Genomic DNA, 18,443 nt, shown 5'->3' on the forward strand with positions numbered 1-18,443 from the left:
ACACAGTATATGAAAATGGGATATCTTGGAAATGCACTTGATATTCAGTGTAAAGTATTTGTGCTGGGTTAAACTTCATTGAAACTGTTGTAACAGACATATTTTATTCAGGATATATATGAAGCTCAGTTGAGTTCCTTTATGCAATAGATAGCTGAAACAATGGGGGTCTTGGGCCCAGAACAAAGCTTTATGCAAGGCTGAAGTAGAAGTTAGCTGTATGGGGGAAATATGTTCCATTGTGTCCTGATAACAAACTCAGGAGTAGGTCACTGAATGGATTGAAGCCAGGTATGCGTGATTGGAAAGTAATGAGGAGCAAAAAGCCAAGGAGACAGCAGAACAAGCACTGAAAGAGTGGCCCTCAGAAAGTCTAAAGGGAGAGGTTTGGGGCTGATTGCTCACAATTCCAAGCCTCTTCCAGACAGCAAAGAAGCTGTACCATTGTGTATAGGGAAACCAGACTTTGTAAATAAACAGGATTGCATCACAGAAATACCTGCCTCCCTCATCCATTTATCCTCTTAACCAGGACATCCTTCAGGGGTAACAGTATTCTGACCTACACATTAAGATATAACTGCAGTCTAGCATTGGTTCAAAGCTAGGGAAGGATGCTCAAAAATTATATAAATGGATAGGTATGATCCCCTGCATGGGTACCAAAGGAGCTGAACAGTACTGTTTTATTCAAAGACATTGGTTAAAACAATAACTAAGGGAGAACAAGGTATGCAGCAGTGGTTACAAGTCACTGTGTATGAAAAAACCCCACCTTAGGGATCATATTAATATATGCAAGAGGAAGAACTGAATCTAAAATTATTCTGGTAGAGAGCCAAACACCAACTTCCCTTTTGTCTCTAGAGAGCATACCTGTGTGCACACATCTGATTCCATGCACTAACCCGTTGCTCAGAACAAAAGAATAAAAAAAAGGAATAATTGATTTTAAAAACAATCCAAACAAGATTTCCATAGCAGGTGATAAACAAAGAGTCATTAATAAATAAATGAGGTAACAAGGTCTCTCCAGCCTCATCCTCGGTTTAAGTAAACTTCCCGCTCTTCTACTCCTCCCTTCCCCCTGAAAAAGTCAATAGTCATCTAGCCAGGAAACTTACCGACGCATTTTCTTCACTGTCTTTCACCTTGTGTAGTCATTTTAACCTGCTTAAAAAAGGAGGGATATTTGTGGGACAAAGAGATGGAGGAGGCTTGTGAAGGGAGAATGTGAGGTTTAGAGAGAGGTGATGGAATTTACAGCAGAGGGAGAGAAGTTGTTTGGAAGGGTCAGGAAAATATTGCTGGGAGCTTCATAGAGATAGGGCCTCCTGGTACTTGTGTGTGTTGTGGGGAGGGCCCATCTTTGTAGGAACTATTACTCCACTGTTTGGATAGGAGAATGTGTGGATTGGGTTTAAGATGTAGGGTTTTTTTGTTATTTTTTTTCTTTTTTTCTCATGGTCTAGTTCCCAGGTTCCTCTCTGGCAATATACCTTCCCTAATATAGCCTGGTCTATCTCTTACACTGATTTTGGAGTATTGGGACAGAACTATACTCCTGCACCTCCTCAGACTTCTTCCTCCCTCACCTCTTCCCTTGGTCCATGTGAAAATATTCATGCTAGTCCCTCTGTGATGTGAATTGGATGAGAGTGCAAACAAATGTAGCGACACTATTTGTTACCAAGATCCACAGCTCTCAGCAGATGCAGAAACTATCAGTCAATTAATAGAGCTCTCTGAGGTGTGATGGCTTAGTTATAGCCAAGCTACATCACTTAATTGCTTTTTTACGCAGATTATGAAGAAATCTGTGTTTCTGGGCCACAAACTCTAGGGCAGGTAACATAGTTTATGTACGTATTTATGTGCTGAACCACCGTAGTCTGAATATTGCAGAAACATGCTACTGATGGAGAGGGAGAGACCTACAGCAACCTTATAGCAGCAGTTCCATGTGCAGCAGCCTGTCACTCCCTTGCCGTGGAATCCACAATTTTTATGCTATGCGTTCCCTCCCAATCTTGCACAGACCTTAATACAACTGGCCTCCTTTCACCATATGTTGAAAGTTCTGATCCTGCAAAGATTTAAACATGTTCATAAACTTATGTATGTATTTAAGTCTTTGCAGGATCAAGGTCTAAGGGAGCTCTGTAAACCTTAGTTTAACCTGCAATGTGCCAGTTTGAAAGGGAAAAATCTATCTGCCATTTCTGCCACCCCTTCCAAAAAAAAATGTAAACACATACAAACAAAAATTAGTTTTCCCAAAGATGCTATTTTATTTTGCAGTTCTATCAGCAGGGACTGCACAACAGATCTGAACCATGGGATGATCAAGTCAAGAAAAATAATCCAACATTTTTTTCCCCTTTATTTGAAACGTATAGGAGCTTAGCAACTTGCTAAGCACAGAATCTAGTAATCATTAACAGCATTTGCCTCTAAATATTTTATTAAGAACATTGAAAACTACTTGTATATTGCATGGTGTCTATGAAAAATGGGGATTTTTAATTCTCCTTCATAAGGAGAAATTTATTACACTAGATTTAAAAGGTTACTGCTACTAATCAAAACTGAATTCTAATACCCGCTATTATAATAACCTTAATCATAACTTCTGAAGACGAAGCATGCAACTTTAATATCATGCAAACTATAAAATAATACATAATATATGATTCTGGGAATAGTGTTAGTCTCATCAGTAAAAAGTACTTCCTGCTGCTTTGCAAGGATGCCAGATTGTTTTGTTTTTCCAAGCAGGGAACAAAGCCTCACTATAGATAGGTAAGTATTGTGTAGCATTAATATGGGGGCTGACTCCACACCATTGAAATCACTGAGTTTAGCTGTTGACTTCAGGGGGCATAGAATTAAATCCATGACAGGAAAGTATTATTTTCCTTTATTTTATTCCAAAAGAGGTCAGTGTCCTTATCCCTATTTTATTGATGAGGAAATTGAGACACAGAGAGATCAAGGTCATGCAGCAGGCCTGGGAATACATCTCAAGTGCCCTGAGTCCCAGTCCAGTGTTCTGTCCACTACTAAAGTGGACACAGGTTACTTCACATTTCAGCTGGATGAGTGAACAAGAGATTTCTGAGTAATTTCAGTATCTTTTCTGTAGTTGTATGGATTTCTCCTTCTTAATTCTTTATACGTCTGACAAACATTTATTTCCTGTTTAACACTCAATATAGGTCATAATGATTCCTGGTCTCAATCCTATACAGTCAGTGCACTTTATAAAATGTATTAACATCATAATATTGAGGCATTTTGAAATGCAGATGACGATATAAATAAATATTAAGAGACTTTTCACAAAGAGCTTGGAAGCCATTAGTATTAGTCTTGCAGATAAGTACTTAGGGATTCTTCAATCCACATATTTGGCTGCTTTGCATGCTGAGTGCTTTGTGCATTAAAGCCGCATGCTAAAACTTAATATGCATTTTTAGTGAAAAAAATTGACTGTGGATCTATTTTTGCTTCCTTTGAAAATAGGGACTGATATGCAAACTGGTAGTAAAAAGGGAGACTGGCTGCTTCTTAGTTGTAGGGTAATTCTATTTTTGTGTCTTGGATAATGATTTTGCTCCTGAACAAGAGAAGCCAAATTAAAACCCGTAGCACAGATGAGTTAAAATACCCTGCATATGTGGGCACTAATGGAGGTATTGTACAAACCATTTGCAGCAGTGGTTGTGCTAGTATTAAAGGTTCTTGCCCCTTAAAGGGCTGTGTTAATTCATCTGTAGGGATAAGCTCTTCTGGTTTCTCTTTGTATTTCTTCAAATCACCACAGTTAACATCTTGATGTAGTTCAGAGTTGCAAAGGCTGAAAGAATTTGCTTGTGCCATCTGTGTGATGTGAACTGTAATAAATAATATGAGATTAGCTCTAGAATACCAAGCAAAGGGAATATCTGCGATCTCAGCATGTAGAACTGAAGCACAGGAGTTTAACAGCATGTGTAGATACAGGATTTTAACATTTACAAAAGTTAGTAGGAAAATACAAGTATTCATATTTTGCTCTAGCAACTTACTTTCCAAATGGGGAGACAACAAAAAAAAGCTTTTTCTGTAATACTGCACCATAGCTAATGTTTTACACATTGTACTTATAAGAATCAATATAGGATTATATTTAGGAGCAAATATGAAAGGAGGCCCTTTCAGATATTATTTAATATATTATAGTTTATAAACACACTCAGCATATATAAATATATTGGTTTTTTTAATATATTGAAACTAAACCTGACAAGTCAACACTTAAGAAATGCTGATAGAAAGTTGCTCATGCAACCTTAATTCACCTTGTGCGCACTAATTGCGGCAGGGGTCCACTGAGAAAAACAGTATGATATTAAAGACAGTATCATAATGCACACGTTTGGAAGTTGAATTAAGGTCGCACAGGCTTGAGTTTGCATGTTAAGATTTTTTTTTTTAAAATAGGAAATTACATCTTCTCCTGTCCTCCTCCTGCTCCTTTCCAGCCATTAATCTCCTTATCCCACTGCTCAGCCTGTCCTTCTCACCCCTCTGCATTCTAGCTGGGTGGCTTTCTCCTCCATGGTGCCTGGGAGTCATCAAAAGGAGCAGTGAGGGCAGAAAAGAGTGTTTCCCTGCTCTCTGTTCTCCTGTCACAGTGGCCCCCAGCAGCCCGGAGTAACATTTGTGGGGAAATTCTTGTCCAGCCTTGGGCTGGAGCGTACTCAGTAAACTCTGTTAGCGTGGCTCCATGGAGCTCTGTGGTGGTGGAGCATGCCCACTACAGATGGAATCTTTGAAGAAAATTTGCTGCCAAACTCTAACAAACCTTTACTGACTGTGTGCAAAAGATGGTTTTCACACATAAATTGGTCAAATTTGGGTGTATTTTCACAGGGACAACAAAATATACCTCCCTATTTCACCCCAGGATGCCCCCTGCCAAATTTGAAGTCCCTGTTCCAAAACAAGCAACTTCTCATTGAAACTGTTGGAAGAATTTAACATTGGCAAAACCTCTTGTTTCTCCTAATGTTGTTTCCTGAAACAGCTGAACCATTTTTGCTGAATGTTCCAAAAATTCAGCCTAAGTCAGAGGTCTGGCATGGACTATTTCGGCCCAAATGGTTAATGTTTGGCAAGGTTATAAGCAACTGAAAATAGACTTAAGATGGAAAGGGTTGGACAACCTTAACTATAGCTCTTTCTCAGCTCTGCCTAGAATGATGTCTTATTGACTCATTATGTATGAAATCCATCTATGATATTGGAGGGATTTTGCAAAGCCCTATTTACTAACAATTAAGCCCCTGTTGGGGCTGTCAGTAGAACAGCTACATTGTAGTGGCAATGGAGTGGGCCAGGAGATAGACCCAAGGAGCAGCATCTTTTTTCCCCTCTCTTCAATACCTATTCATAAACTCCTGTTACTCTGGCTTTTTACATGTTATTGCAGATTATCAAGTTATACAAGAAACAAGAATTCTATTCTTGCATGGTACTAATGAATGTTAAATTCATCTACCATTTCATCCATTCACCTTGTAAATATGGTTATCTGTAGTTTGAAACGTGGTTCCTTTTTCACTTCAATTTCTTCTTTGTATCTATCCATCTGCCATTCAGGTACCAAATCCTCCCCCTTAAAATTTTTTGGTTCTTCTCTGAAAATACTAATTGCATGATTGTTCCTAAGTTCTATCTCAGAAGGGCTTACAGCAGGTACCAAAGAAATCTCCTCTTTCTCATGACATCGGTCAGACATGCATTCAGGTTATATCTGTTTCTGATAGAAATACAGCCGCACACCAAACTCAGGTCCTGTTCCTGAACTACCTTTTGACTTTAAATTTGTCCAACTGGAATTCTCATCTCGTATTTTGCAGTGTTTGACCAGTTATTCCTTTAGACAAAAGAGCCCTATATCTCCTCGGTTAAATGTATCCTATTGTGACACCTCCATGTAGAGTTATAGGAGAATGAAGGTCATGAGCAAGGAACCTTCCCCGAATTGCATGGTCTGTCACAATTGCATTCTCTGTGAAGGACCTGATATCTCAATGTGCTCTTAGGGAAGAGGTGGGTCATTGTGTAGTGGGTTGGCTGCACCACTGAGAGTAGTCTACAGCATTCTGAAAGTACACTCTCTCCCTGAGCCCTTCAGGGCACAGTACAGTTGCACATGCACCTTACTTAGGTAAATGGCTGCAAGTTACAATCTAGCTCTAAACTAGAAATAGCAGCCTGGCTAATTCTTATTACTGTTATATGTGGGCAGTACCATTTTATTCCACTAGACTCGAGAGCATTAATGCACATATATAGAATTCATTTAATTCACCATTCTTCTCCTGCTTCCCCCTGCCCTGTCTCAAGATGCTGCAGTTAGATCTATTAAACTCAAGCATCACTTTGACAGGTCTCACTAGGCTATTTCTAGGTGCTTTCTAGAAAGCATTTTCAGTAGAGATTTAGGAACCACTTAATGGAAAAGGGGAATCTCTTATTTTAAATATATCTAGTTGAATGAGAAAATACAGCCTTCAGGAGTTTTGCAATACTATTGATATTAATATTTTTGGTTGTTTGTTTTTTCCAGCAACTAAGTGCTTATTAAGATTTCAGACAGCTTCCAGACTTGCCAACAGCTTTCCAGAGTCTTTAAATTCCCATGTTAAATTAAGTGCACTAATATTGCTTTATTTTCATTCAGTGACTGATTCCATTAAAATTAAAGCTTAAATCACTCAACCCCAAATATTTCATGGTGATAAACTTTTTAAAATATTTATATTCAAGAGGACTTTAATATGAAAAATCACATCACATTACAAATCTTCCATTAGCTATTCATTTGATTAACTCGGCTTTTTGGATGGTGGAAGACCTATGCCAGCTTAATCATCATCTACACTTGTCTGTGGCCTTGTTCTAGATTCTTTTCTTGCCATTGCTTGCCTGCAAATATCTTCCTTCCTTAACTTTGTCTGGGGAAGGCCCAACACATTGCTGCACTCTGAAAATCCATCGATTACAGCTGACTTGGCCCATATGCCCTAAAGACAGGAACTTAATTTTCTTTTTCTAATGGCCAAGCAATCAATAGACTCAAAGTTTTATGTCCAACCAAACAGCAACCTATAACACACTGTCAATTTGGCATAAGTCCTGCTTTACTAATGTTGTTTTTTTTTTAAATCATGTACTCTACTTCCCAGTGTGTCCCTGTTTACTTTAATGGTTAGGAGCAGATGACCAGGTGGTAATACAAGTAACAAGTTTCAGAGTAGCAGCCGTGTTAGTCTGTATCAGCAAAAAGAACAGGAGTACTTGTGGCACCTTAGAGACTAACAAATTTATTTGAGCATAAGCTTTTGTAGGCTAAATCCCACTTCATCGGATGCATGCAGTGGAAAATACAGTAGGAACACACACATACACACCATGAACCAATGGGTGTTACCATACACACTATAATGAGGGTGATCTGTTAAGTTGAACTATTACCAGCAGGAGAGGGGGGAAAAACTTTTTGTAGTGGTAATCAAAATGGTCCATTTGCAGCAGTTGACAAGAAGGTGTGAGGAGCAGTGGGGGGGGGAATAAACATGGGGAAATAGTTTTAGTTTGTGTAATGGCCCCCCCACACACACACTCCCAGTCTTTATTCCAGCCTAATTTAATAGTGTCCAGTTTGCAAATTAATTCCAATTCAGCAGTCTCTCATTGGAGTCTGTTTTTGAAGTTTTTATGTTGTAATATTGCTACTTTTAGGTCTGTAATCGAGTGGCCAGGGAGATTGAAGTGTTCTCCGACTGGTTTTTGAATGTTATAATTCAAAAAGAATAAATAGGCACAAATCAGACATCAAGACACTAGCCTAGATACATTAGGCATCGTGTTAACTTATTTTTTTCTTTGTAAAATGCTAGCACAAATACAGGAGCCATACTGACAACAGATGGATGAAGCAGAAAGCAGCCTGAAACCATTACAAGCAAGGGGCTTCCACATGGAGGCCTTGACCTCTGCTGAACCTCTAAGATCCACACCGATTTAAGGCAATCTTTTAGTTCTGTCAGTTGTACTTCCTGCTTCTTCCATAAAGTAAGCAATCTTTCCCACACTGAGGGTGTGGCTACTGAGAATGAATGAATAAATACTTAGAGAGAGAGACACTGGAAATTTTTAATAAATTAAGATACCGTAAATCTGCGTCAGTACTGTCAGGATTTCATCAGTTAGGTAACTGTCCAGAGATAACAATGCACACTCAAAGTATTTTGTTTTTGTTTAATATATTAATCCTGCCACCTCTGAGTCAATGGCAGCATAGAGAATTGCTAACTCAGGTCATTTACACTTGCATCTGACACTTCCAATTTCTGCACCTGACTGCAGGATGGAAAACATGACAAGATTTGTAGCAATAAAGATGGATTCCTCTATATATATCTACCCAGGTTCATATATATAGAGAGGGGGGGGGGGAGAGAGAGATTTTCATATTGTTTTAAAAAGGGCCAGGTTCACAAAGCTGAAAATAATGATGAGCCAAATCAACTGGGAGAGAGAATTTGAACAAAAAAGATATGAATGATACTTGAACTGTTTAAGAATACATTACCTGCCCAAAATTCCACAATCAAGAAAGCAGACTACATTGATTAAAAAACCAACCTGGTTTAGAGGGGAAGTGAAGGTAGCTATCAACTTTTTAAAAAATCTATGCCTAGACAGGCTTATTACGGTTTTGGTAGAATTATATGGAAATGGTAGAATAGTCACTAATAATGCATAAAAGACATAAGTGTTCAGTAAATATTTCATTAAATAATTTAAAAAACTTGTTTCATAAAATTGATTTATGAAAGTGTTTATCTGCGGTACAGGCTAGAAATGAAAAATACCCATCACCGTGATTTATGATCAACCCTGATATATTAAGGCACAGGCAATAAATATCATTCCCCTTTCCCCTCTAAATCAGAATACTATCACCTCTTCATGCCACTTGCCCACTGGTTAAGTCTGAAACACATTATCTATGAACATATTTACTATGGATTTGTTATGTTGCTCAGTTTGTGGTGAACAGTCTATTTAAAAGATGACCTGCAAAATATGTTTTAAATGCTGGGCTTGTGCCCTGATGTACAAAGAGGGCCTGATAGGTTGGGAGGCTTTGTTTATTTGTTTAAGATTATTTCCCCCATCTCTTGCTGCTTTTTTTTAATGTCAGGATTGTTTAGTTTTTCCTGATTTTTTCCTGAATGACCCCTTGGGGATCTCAGAGCATATGCATTGTATAGAAAACCACACATTTTAAACATTTCAGGCCTTCTTTACATATCAAACAAAAATGGATACAAGCCCAATTTTCTTTTTGTTCTGTAGGTCATCTTTAATGTTATGTTGGCAACTCCATTGTAGCCTTCTCTTTTCAATTCATTCTCATGCTGGTGGCTTTTCTGAAAAATGATACTCTTGGGATGAAATTTTCCTTGCTTGATCAATTGGCATTTTTTGTTTCTACTTTTAAGTATGAACAAAACCCATTCACCTATGGGAGTCAGGAAAATATAGGTTTCCCACTATAACCCCCCCCCATGTTTGTTTCTGCACACACAACAAAATTTGCTAGATTTCTGCATGCTACCAAACTAAGTACAAGTCCACTGGCAGTGGGGTCTAAGCAACAGCTATTCCAACTTTGATTCAGTTTCGACAGGTAAATATTCATGCTGATGGCTGCATTGCTTCCAGTCCCTTTCCACTGAGCGTTTAACTGCTGGAACACCAGAGATCAGTGGAGGTAGGGATGAAGCTGCATCAGCTTTTATACATCTGGTTCCTGCAATGCAGTAGTGCAGAACACGTGCTGCTTTATACTTCATGGGCTACTTAAAAAATCTAGCATGCTATTAAGACAAAAATGTGAATGAGAAATGATTTCTATGAACATGGTGTTCTAGTCTCTGTGGTCCAAAAGGATAACATACCTACCACATATTTGGCAGAAAGGTTACATCAAAAAGATGCTTTTCCTGTAATTGCCTACCCAGGTTCAGCATAGTAGAGTATAACAGGGTACAGAATATTAATAATGTTAAATGTATGTAATCACACATGATGTACAACTTGGCTTTTCCTATTGCAACAATGGGCACTTGCGATCAGCTGGTAAAATCTATATTCAGACCATAAAGAGCAGCTTGATGATTATCCTTGATTTACATTTTCTCTTCCATCCATGATGACCACTCATTTCTGGGTTTTGTTAATTTAAAAAAAATACTTGTGGCTATAAAACATTTGTTCTTACAGGAAAATGAACAATACTGTCAAGGAAAGGCAAAGTGTCCCAACCTTCACTCTGCATGCTATGAAATATGAAAAGAGAAATTCTTATTTGTGCATTAAAAATATCAGGACAAATATGAGAAACTGAACAGCTCATTCAAGCATTGCTAGATACTGAATTCACCAGCAATTGTCTGGGGAAGCTAATTTCATTATTCAGGTCCTTTGTTATTTTTATGACATTAAACATTTGTCAGTTATTGTTTCACAGAAATTGGACCACTAATTACCATAAATTACAACTCAATTTCTTTTTGGTGGGTCTGTAATTGGAAACTAAAAATCTGACTGTCTACAGTCAGCTATTACATCCAACTATTTTTGTAAATTAATTTCTGCAGTAGTTTTACAGCAATCCTGTAGGTGTTGTTGCAAATGCATTTCATGTTCAGAAACATATTTTAAGTTAGAAAATGTAATTGGAATTAGAGGACTTTACAAAGAAAGCCTAGTGACATTTCTTTGCATAGGAGTCAGAGCAATAGTGCCTATAATTGGTTTTCCATTTAAATCCACTATCTGCTAAGAGCTATTCATGGCTGTGAAAATGTACAAGCTACTCCTTCCTTTTACTGATATGAGCTGTAGAAGAATAAAGAAAAGATGAGATGTACATGCATTTCCATCACAATGAGAGTCAGATTTAGAAATAAGGCTTTGCTTTAAGAGCAAGTATACAACAGAAAATAAGTTAATCTGTTTTTGTAAAACATGTAAATGTGCCGCTTACCTTGATTATATGTACACATGATTGGGTTATTAACAATTATCTTTATATATAAAATCACATTTTAGCTCAAAGAATTTTGAAAGCACTGGTCCGTATGTACACGAAGCACTTTTCTCTTCACTGATGCACAGCCACTTTTAGGGTGTAATTTGTTAGCTGTTCAAAGGTGAACTGCAATACTGTTGCAAAATGGAAAATAAATAGTGACTTTGTAAGCATGTTTATTTGAGCTGGAAACCTGATTATAAGAGTTAACGTCAATCAAATGAGGGGAAAGAAACCCATCTGTCCAATCTAAATAGCTCCAGTTCTGAATATGAAATATCCTTAATGACCTGCCAACATTTGAAAAAAAAAATTGTGCTGTTTGCAGACAATTTGCAGGAGGTCAAGAGGTTAAATACGTTGAATAAATATTGTTTTATGAATTACTTTACCAGCTCTAGTTTTTACCAAGTTAACAGGAAGCAAACTTGAGGAGTTATAGCAACATATTAAATATTGAAACTGTAAATAAAGAAGAAAGTAACATTACTCAAATCATAATTGTCCATGAAACTGATGAAAAGATATATTATGTTTAGAGCCAACTGTGTGGCATCTCCATCTTGTCTAATGGATGTTAAATGGACAGTCTTGAGGATCTGTTACACATAGTTTAAAAAAACAAAAACACCCCCCCACCACCACTGAATTGTGTACATTCACCCATGACACCTTTTCAATCCAGTGCACACAGAATTACTTGCATAACTTTTTAGCCTTAGGTTATCAATCTTGTATCTACTTACATGGCTTATTTGTTATGCTGTGACTACAGCATAACAAATATTCAGTAGTAGTCATTTCATAAAACAGTATTTGGGATAGTCACAAGGTCTCTGGCTCCTAGAAATGAAGTAGGTCCAGTTCCCCTGTGCCAGGACTCATGTTTTCATTTGGCCAATTAAAATGGCAGGGCAGCACCTGAGACCAATAAAGGATCAGGGAGGGAGAGTCCCAGGGAGTCAGAGGCAGGTGGGAACTGCCAGAGATCAGGAAGACTGGAGGAGCAGTCAGAAGGAAGCAGAGGGTGTTGTCTTCTGGCTCTGAGCCTGAGTCAAGGGCCAAAGAGAGCTGAAGGCAAGGGAGCAGGAAAGCGGCTTACCTGCTGATCTATCTGGGGCCAGACAGCTGGACGTGAAGAAACAATGAGAGTGCTGGGAATGTGGGGAATGCTCCCCTGGAAAGGATGCTCCCACAAGAGAAGCTGTGAGGATTCCCATGGGAAGAGCTGGGATGGTTGTCTTGGTCCAGTTGAAAGGGCTGGGATGGTTGTCCTGGTACAAGGACAGGAGAGGACTAATGGAGTCTGGGAATGGTTCACAGCATCAGTGTGTAGCATATGGGAAATCAAAGGGTGAGATGTCTGAGGTTTTAATGACAGCTTGCAAGTCCTTCAGTTGGTAAGGTAGGGTATTTTTTTTATTGATGAATCAGAGACCTGTGCAACACTGTCAGACTCCATATACTGCTTTTCTCATCAATAGGCCAAAACTGAGTCGCACAAATTCACATTTATTTGTTGGCTTTTAGACATTTCAGAATACCACTCTCTGTTGGTCATTTGACCGTCTTTGAAGTAAAAAAGGCTTCTTCCCTAGTTGGAGGAAGCATAAGAATCATTATATTTTGAGGGGATACGTACATTATGTTAAAACATAGCCTAGCAAACGTTTCTAGATTGGAGCTATAAGACCCAGGAGATTTGGCAGCATTAAGGACTCCTACCGTGTCAGTAATCTTTCCTGTACAGATTCACTTATCTCATTGCCCTCTCTCCCTTTCACTCTGTTTAGAAGACAGTAATTTCATTTTTGGGAGAAAGTTAGTTACGTCTCCCAAAGCTGAAGATGTATGCAATGTTGTTGTGGCTATATTGGTCCCAGGATATTAGAGAGCTGAAGATGTCTTTCTGCAGCTCCTCAAAGAAGGGGGCAGTGCAGTCCTATAGTTACACTAGGGATATTAGGGCTCCTGGGTTTTGTTCATTAGTTGGCCAGTGTTTCTCAGTTTACTAATCGTTTGTGCACAGAATAATAGCATTTAGCTGCAGTATTTTACAGGCATTAGTAGGCTTGCTTAATGTTTGTAAAGCACTTTGAGAATGTTGGCTGAAAATATAGAAATGAAAAGTATTATAGGGAATCTGGGGTTTCCATTCGAAGTAGTAGGAAAATGCTTTCCTCAATGATTTTAGCAAAGGGATTATTCTTTCTACATATTCATTCCTTAATTTTGGGGGGGAACATTGTATTGTGTATGATATATTCTGCTCATGGTTAGAACTATTAGGGATTCACATTTATTAATAACAAAATATGATTATGAAGGTAAACCTGGTATCACTGTTGGTGCATTGAGTCTGATTCTTCCCCTTGACTTACATCTTTCCTAATGGGGGGGGGGGAGTCCAATTACTTAGAGCTTACTGAAATTCCCATTACAGGTGATAGAAAGATTGTCTTCACTGGGAGCTGGAGCTATCTTCCAGTGATTTTGGTATGGGGATGTTCAGGCTGTAAAACGTTAAATAAATAAATAAATCTTTGTACGTTCTAGATGTTTTCTAAAATCCAGCTTCTCTTCTGTCTTTGCTTTTAGAATTAAAATGCCAAAGATCTTAGAAAAAAAGAATGTAACATACAAACTTTTAAATTTCCTCTCTTTGAGATATTAGGTCAGGTTAGTATCCAACATACATTCAAACGCAGTTTATTTATATCAAAGTGAAATCGGTAACATTTTATGATTTCAGACATTAATAACCTGAAATACCTTAAGCTAGTCAATGTAACATGGTACAGAGACAGGTGTAAAAATGCAAACCAAAATCATTGTTCCTAAAATGACCATATAGCTTTCAGATTATCAAAATTATCAAATTTTCTAAGGAATGAGTGGAGCAATATATTCAGAACATCAGTTTAATGATTTGTCATTCCTTGGGGTTCCAAACTGTGCTAGGGGCCGTCTCATGCTAACTGCTCTACAAACACCTAATAAAAGACAATCCGTACCCGAAAGAGCTCAAAGACTAAATAGTGGAAACAGGCACAGAGAGGTAAAGTGACTTGCTCGAGGTCACATAGTGGCTCAGTGACAAAGCCAGATTTCCAGAGTCCCAGTCCAGTGCTCTGTCCACTGGAAGGCTCGTTGCTGAGGTCGTGCAGCTGGTATGGTTTGATACTCATTGGCATCCAATAGTTAACTTAGATAGAATTGGTAGTATCTGTAAGTTCTGGAAACAACTGTGATATTTCCATATCAATTATATTGCTTTAGTGACACAATTAATTGTGACTGCAGTAGTTAAACTGTTGAGAACTACATTAAAATAATAAACATTTGCTCTTTCTCTTTACAATACAATAGGTTTATTGATAGGTAGGTTGGCATTGGATGCTATTAAGCACAGGTATAAAAATGTTGACACGTTTTTGAATGCAAAGCATAGTCAAAGTAGTCCTATATTGATAGAGTATAAGTCTTACTTGCTATTCCCTTGTTTATATATCTGAGGATCGCAGTAGCCCTTGTTGCCACAGCATCCCACTGGGAGCTCATGTTGAGTTGCTGATCCATTATAAATGCTAAATTCTTTTCAGAGTCAGTTTTCCAGGATACAATTCTCCTTTATATACATGTGGCCTACGTTCTTTTTTCCTAAATATATAACTTTGCACTTGGCATTATTAAAGCTTGGAGGTATTTTGTTTGAATGGGTGCTGTTTGCCAAGCAATCTAGATCACCGTGTGACTGGCCTGTCCTCATTGTTTACTACTACTCCAAGCTTTGTGTCATCTATCAATTTTGTCAGCAGTGATTTTTATATTTACTTCCAGATCATTGATTAAAAATGCTGAATAGCATCAGCCCTAGTACCAATCCCTGTAGAACCTGCCTAGATATATCCCCATTCAGTAATGATTCCTCACTGATAACAAGTTTTTGAGATTGCTAGTTAGTCTGTTCTTAATCCATTTAAGGTATGCTTTATTCATATTGTACAGAGGTATTTTTTAATCAGACTGTCATGTGGTCAAATGCCTTTCAAAGGTCTATATTACATCTACACGTTTATCTTTAACAACCAAATTTCTATACTCCTCAAATAGCAAAATCAGGTTTGTTTGGCAAGATCCATTTTCCATAAAATTGGGTTGACTTATTTTCATTATATTCCTATCTAATTCCATTATTTTGCACTGGATTTTGCTGCAAATCTGTGAAGAATGATTTTCTTTTACATATTTGATGTTCTTAGGAGCTGTTTTATGAATTTCATTTATAGGATGGCTTACTGATAAAACTGTGTTGCTTAGTAGTGACTGGTCACAGAGGTCACATCATTATTTTCTCTTCCCTGATTGGATGAGCTTAACTCTTCTGGTGTGACTGCTTGTAGAAAGTGACTTTTTAAAAATGTTCTTTTTGTGAATATTTTAGAATGTGAGATTAACATTCACTTTTTGTTCTAATTGAACTTTTTGGCCTTGATTCTCCTCACTCACATACATATAAATCAAGAGTATCTACACTTTTGCAATCCAATTGATTTCAGTAGAAAGTGAATGGAAAATTAAAGCCCAGTCATACTATATTCGTGAAAAGCAGTGTGCCAAAAAGGAATGCAGAAACTGCCTATAAGTGAATCCGTTTAAAAATTTGAATATTTGCAGACTGAAATTTGTCAGGATTTGCCCAGCTCTAGTGATTATTCATAGCTATTGAGTACCAATGAAAATCAAATTCATGCTCTTCCATTTGATTCTCTTCACAGAAAGATAGAGGAAAAACTTCACTAGCTCAGCTAGTAAAGTGATCTGATACTTTACACATCAATAGTACACAGAGATAAGCTTAAATATTACATATATGGTACAGTGTGTATGTAGATGATCTATATAATGCGTGCTTAGATGTGTGTATGAACATCCCGCCCCTGCCAATCTTTTATAATGTCTGTGGAATGAGTCCTGAAGTCCTTTACCAATTGATATCTTGAATGCGTATTAATTTTCGAGTTCATTTAAATACAGAAAATAGAGTAGTGGATTTGTCTTGGAATATTCATAGGAAATAAGGGATTGGCAATCTGTTAGAAGTACAGCTGCAAAGGATAAGTATGTCTGTCTTAATGTAGTTGCTAGAGACAGATGCTTGAGAACAGCGATCTCTAGTGTTTAGCTCTTTTCTGGTTTCTGCTCCCTGTGAAATGAGACTTCTTAATCTAGGTTTCAGAAGATGCTGTGGTCAAAGCTTTTCTTTGATTGTTAATTTAAAATTGCTATTTGAGCTCTAAATGGTCAACAGTTTAACAACTTGCTAATGATCTTGTGGTAATGTTGGATTATAATAATTTCATCTATTCAAGAGTATTTTCTTCATTTAACCTTGCTTCTATGCAACACTCACACAATCTTAATGATTTACAGAAAGATTTTTCAATTATTAAACTTAATTTGAAGTATGAAAGTTGTATGTTACCAGTTAATGAATGCAATACACCTCTACCCTGATATAACACAGGTTCACATATAGCGCGGTAACCCGAGGGCTCCGGCAGCGTGGCTTGGGCGGCGATTTAAAGGGCCCAAGCTCCCTGCAGCGGCCGGAGCCCGGGGCTCTTTAAATCACCACTGGAGCCCTGCTGCTGCTGCTACCCTGATATAACAGGGTTTCACCTATAATGTGGTAGGGATTTTTGGCTCCTGAGGGACTGCGTTATATCGGGGTAGAGGTGTAGTTGATTTTGCTACTGAGATTTGAATTAAGTGGGTTGCGTTATTTCTGCCTCCCTACTACATAGAAGTCCCTGTAATGGCTCTTCAAGCTCCACCCCTGCTCCTTCAAAATATACTGAGTGGTCTGTTGTAACTGAGTTACAAAGCAGCCAAAGTGCAAAATGTTCCTTTTTGACTTTCATCCACCACCATCTCTAACGCAGTCACACAGACATTAACGCAAACCAACCTTCCACTTATATATTCAACCTTATTGTATTGTCAACTGTGTAATTTGGCTTATATACTATAAACATTTATCTTCATAAATGGAATCTGCCCATTATATACATCTTCAGTGCACTAATACGGTGACACTAACAGTAATCATTGGTTTATTAGGCTATTCGTAACAGAGGCTTTATATTGATTACTGCTCTCAGAAAGCCGCCTTTCAAATTTCACACCTCTGTCCTAGCCTTTGGCAATGTATGTCTACACGGAAGCTGGGAGGTAAGATTCCCAGTGTGTGTTGAGAGGCTTGAGCTAGCACACTAAAAATTTTAGGGTGGACACTGTAGCCCCAGCAATAACTCGGGACAGTCACCCAAGTTCGGACCCAGGGGGTTGGGCAAGCTTGGACTTGGGTGACTTGCCTGAGCCCCTGCCAATGCCTGAGGGTCCACTGCTTGAGCTCTGCTAGTATGAATCTGTCTACCCACACTAGTAATCTCACCTCCAAGCAGCTGTGTAGACATACACTGAGAGTCAGGCTGGGCTGGGGTATTTCCTTCATTCAAGTACACTTATCTTTGAATTATGTTCCTAGTGACACCTGAGTAACCCTCTTTAAATTTATGCACCAAAACAATCAGTCCTGTAATTAGGAAACAATTCTGTTGACTCCACTAGCATCAGAATATAATATAACTAGAAAAATCCTCCTCATTGTATTTTGGTACTTCTGGCCATGGCCAAAACTGAAATATTTTAGACTCTCAGGGAAAAAAACATGTTTTGGGTTTGAGTCTAAAATGTGGGAAGAGTTCATGCTGTTTATCACTGGAGTTGATTCACCTACTTGGATTTTTTTATATATATTCTAGATTTGCATTCGGCATTTCTGTAGCATAATAAATTTTTACTTTCCTGTCATGCATCCTGTGCATCTTAAAATATAGATCTCTCTCTCTTTCTCTCTCTCTCTCTCTATATATAAATTTCATAGAGCTGGAAGAGACCCTGAAAAGTCATTGAGTCCAGCCCCCTGCCTTAACTAGCAAGACCAAGTACTTATTTTGCCCCAGATCCCTAAATGGCCCCTTCAAAGACTGAACTCACAACCCTGGGTTTAGCAGGCCAATGCTCAAACCACTGAGCTATCCCTCCCCCTTATCTAAATGCACATCCTTTCAAGTGTTATAGAAATGAGACTTGCACATATTTTCATCTTTGTTGTCATGTGTAATCCCATAGGATTTGAATTACCATAGTCCTTTAAATCTTTCTCACTCACGGCTCACCTTACTGCCTGGCCTATTTACATTTTTCTACACGTTTTTAA

At 38.1% G+C, this 18,443-nt stretch overlaps 1 protein-coding gene and 1 long non-coding RNA gene across 5 annotated transcripts in view; one reads left to right on the forward strand and one right to left on the reverse strand.

The window, feature by feature from the left end:
* ANO3 (anoctamin 3) overlaps positions 1-18,443 on the forward strand; it is a 370,397-nt gene that overhangs the window by 186,771 nt on the left and 165,183 nt on the right. The gene's annotated exons all lie outside the window — the stretch shown is intronic.
* The window catches only part of LOC123370054, a 99,169-nt gene continuing 83,027 nt past the window's right edge, over positions 2,302-18,443 (reverse strand). Inside the window, exon 6 of the long non-coding RNA XR_006579255.1 lies at positions 2,302-3,896. This is a non-coding gene — a long non-coding RNA (uncharacterized LOC123370054). The remainder of the gene's footprint in view (positions 3,897-18,443) is intronic.

This window comes from Mauremys mutica, chromosome 4 (genome assembly GCF_020497125.1).
Source record: "Mauremys mutica isolate MM-2020 ecotype Southern chromosome 4, ASM2049712v1, whole genome shotgun sequence".
In the NCBI taxonomy this organism is placed as follows: Eukaryota; Metazoa; Chordata; order Testudines; family Geoemydidae; genus Mauremys; species Mauremys mutica.